This window comes from Thermobia domestica, unplaced genomic scaffold (genome assembly GCF_964235325.1).
Source record: "Thermobia domestica unplaced genomic scaffold, izTheDome1.hap1.1 HAP1_SCAFFOLD_1785, whole genome shotgun sequence".
In the NCBI taxonomy this organism is placed as follows: domain Eukaryota; kingdom Metazoa; phylum Arthropoda; class Insecta; order Zygentoma; family Lepismatidae; genus Thermobia; species Thermobia domestica.
In genome coordinates, this window is record NW_027657494.1 from 19142 (window position 1) to 22500 (window position 3359).

The following is a 3359-nucleotide window of genomic DNA, read 5'->3' on the forward strand; positions in this document are numbered from 1 at the left end:
GTTAAGGACGGTATTGACTCATCGCCAGTTTGAGCGTGTATCACTTGTCGAACGGAAGCCACTGTCATCCAAGGACACTAGTAGACTTATATTTCGCTGGAGCAGGAGTCTAAATGTGCTTTTGTGGGTACCCTTACGGCCAGTTCTAACGGGAGCCAGGCCCCACAAAAGTAGGCTTATTCCGGTGGAAAAAGGAGTCTTTAAAATTTGCTGTGTCGGGTGAACGGCTATATGTGAACGGAAGCCACAGTCATCCATAGGACACGAGTAGACTTATTTCGCTGGAGGAGGAGTCTAAATGTGCTTTTGTGGGTACCCTTACGGCCAGTTCTAACGGGAGCCAGGCCCCACAAAGGTAGGCTTATTCTGGCGGAAGAGGAGTCTTTAAAATTGCTGTGTCGGATGTACCGGCAACGTGTGGAAGGAAGCTGTTGTAACCCAAGGATACAAGTAGGCTTGTTCCATTGGATTGGGAGTCTAATATGCTCTTGGCGGCTGTCACACGGCCAGTATTAACGGGAGCTAGTCACCGCAAGAGTAGGCTTATTCCAGCGGAACAGAAGTCTAAAATGCTTGGTCGGGTGTAGCTTTCCTATCCTTTGTTAGAACGCTGTGTTGGTTGTGTCCAACACTTTCCGGCTTTTTAGTCGGTCAATTCCCTGGTTGATCCTGCCAGTAGTCATATGCTTGTCTCAAAGATTAAGCCATGCATGTCTCAGTGCAAGCCAAAACAAGGTGAAACCGCGAATGGCTCATTAAATCAGTTATGGTTCCTTAGATCGTACCTATCCTACTTGGATAACTGTGGTAATTCTAGAGCTAATACATGCAACTAGAATCCCGCCCAGCAATGGAAGGGATGCTTTTATTAGATTAAAACCAATCGGTCGGTTCGTCCGTCCGAAACCTTGGTGACTCTGAATAACTTTGGGCTGATCGCACGGTCTCTGTACCGGCGACGCATCTTTCAAATGTCTGCCTTATCAACTGTCGATGGTAGGTTCTGCGCCTACCATGGTTGTTACGGGTAACGGGGAATCAGGGTTCGATTCCGGAGAGGGAGCCTGAGAAACGGCTACCACATCCAAGGAAGGCAGCAGGCGCGCAAATTACCCACTCCCGGCACGGGGAGGTAGTGACGAAAAATAACGATACGGGACTCATCCGAGGCCCCGTAATCGGAATGAATACACTTTAAATCCTTTAATGAGAATCTATCGGAGGGCAAGTCTGGTGCCAGCCGCCGCGGTAATTCCAGCTCCGATAGCGTATATTAAAGTTGTTGCGGTTAAAAAGCTCGTAGTTGGATCTGGGTCTCGGACGATCGGTTCGCCGCCCGGCGTTTAACTGATCGTTCCGGACGTCCTGCCGGTTTTTCCTTTCTCGGTGCTCTTCATTGAGTGTCTTGATTGGCCGGCACGTTTACTTTGAACAAATTAGAGTGCTCAAAGCAGGCCGTGTCGCCTGAATGTTCGGTGCATGGAATAATGGAATAGGACCTCGGTTCTATTTTGTTGGTTTTCGGAACTCGAGGTAATGATTAATAGGGACAGACGGGGGCATTAGTATTGCGACGTTAGAGGTGAAATTCTTGGATCGTCGCAAGACTAACCGATGCGAAAGCATTTGCCAAGAATGTTTTCATTAATCAAGAACGAAAGTTAGAGGTTCGAAGGCGATCAGATACCGCCCTAGTTCTAACCATAAACGATGCCAGCCAGCAATCCGCCGAAGTTCCTCCAATGACTCGGCGGGCGGCTTCCGGGAAACCAAAGCTTTTGGGTTCCGGGGGAAGTATGGTTGCAAAGCTGAAACTTAAAGGAATTGACGGAAGGGCACCACCAGGAGTGGGGCCTGCGGCTTAATTTGACTCAACACGGGAAACCTCACCAGGCCCGGACACTGGAAGGATTGACAGATTGAGAGCTCTTTCTTGATTCAGTGGGTGGTGGTGCATGGCCGTTCTTAGTTGGTGGAGCGATTTGTCTGGTTAATTCCGATAACGAACGAGACTCTAGCCTGCTAACTAGGCGTTGGAATCTTTCCTTCCAACGTTCATGTCTTCTTAGAGGGACAGGCTGCCTCTAGCAGCACGAGATTGAGCAATAACAGGTCTGTGATGCCCTTAGATGTTCTGGGCCGCACGCGCGCCACACTGAAGGAATCAACGTGTCTTCCCTGACCGAAAGGTCCGGGTAACCCGCTGAACCTCCTTCGTGCTAGGGATTGGGGCTTGCAATTATGTCCCATAAACGAGGAATTCCCAGTAAGCGCAAGTCATAAGCTTGCGTTGATTACGTCCCTGCCCTTTGTACACACCGCCCGTCGCTACTACCGATTGAATGATTTAGTGAGGCCTTCGGACTGATACCCGGCACCTCCGTCTTGCGGTGGTACCGACGTGTCGGAAAGATGGCCAAACTTGATCATTTAGAGGAAGTAAAAGTCGTAACAAGGTTTCCGTATGTGAACCTGCGGAAGGATCATTATCAATTCATCACCACTGCGGTGGTTGATGTCAAAAGTTTCTTATTAGTGTGTCGTATCAGTTAGATTGACACCGTTGAACGGGAGCCACTGATCTTGACAGGCGAAGGAGAGAAAGGTGAGCCGTGTCTTCCCTTTAGTTGGGAAGCGAGCAGCAAGAACGGGAGCCACTGTCATCGGCGAGGGTAGCGTAGGCTACCTGTTGACACAGGCCGCGTGTCATCAAAGGATTGGAGTAGACTTATTTCGGTGGAAAAGAAGTCTTGAAAAGACTCAAAGAGAGTAAGACTTATTCCATCGGAGCAGGAGTCTTAAATGCTCAGTCAGATGGCATGATAAACCAGTTCCGACGTCCAAGGGCTCAAGTAAGCTTATTCCGTTTGAAAAGAAGTCTTGAAAAGACTCCAAGAGAGTAAGACTTATTCCATCGGAGCAGGAGCGTTTAAAATGCTTGTGTCGGATGTCGGGTGCTGGGGTAGAACGGAAGCTTGTCCTCCAAGGACTCGAGTAGGCTGTGACTGCTTTGTGGGAGAAGTCTTGAAAAGGCTCTGAGGAGCAAGGCTTACACGTTAGTAGCACAAGAAGCCTTTAATACGCTCGGGTCGGGCGACTAGAGCTAGAATTCGCTGCTTTGTAGGCCAGTATCCTTTTCTGTTCAAGATGGCCTTCAATGAAAAACTGGTAGCCATGATTTTTGGCTACAAACTCATGGGCAGCCTAAGATTATTCCTTGTGATGCAGGGAAAGGCTTTCGAATGAACACGCCCAGCTTTGTGGTGAGTGACCGCAGCTGACGGGGCCAAACAGGAGGCAGGGCGGCCCCCGATGCGGTTTGTTTACCGAACTTTAATTTCTTGCACGGCATACGTGAA

General features: G+C 49.3%; 1 non-coding gene across 1 annotated transcript; it reads left to right on the forward strand.

The window, feature by feature from the left end:
- The first annotated feature begins 656 nt into the window (after positions 1 to 656).
- On the forward strand, positions 657 to 2489 carry LOC145678061 (small subunit ribosomal RNA). Its single transcript, XR_014130193.1, has one exon. It is a non-coding gene; the product is annotated as a small subunit ribosomal RNA (ribosomal RNA).
- Positions 2490 to 3359: the final 870 nt, after the last annotated feature.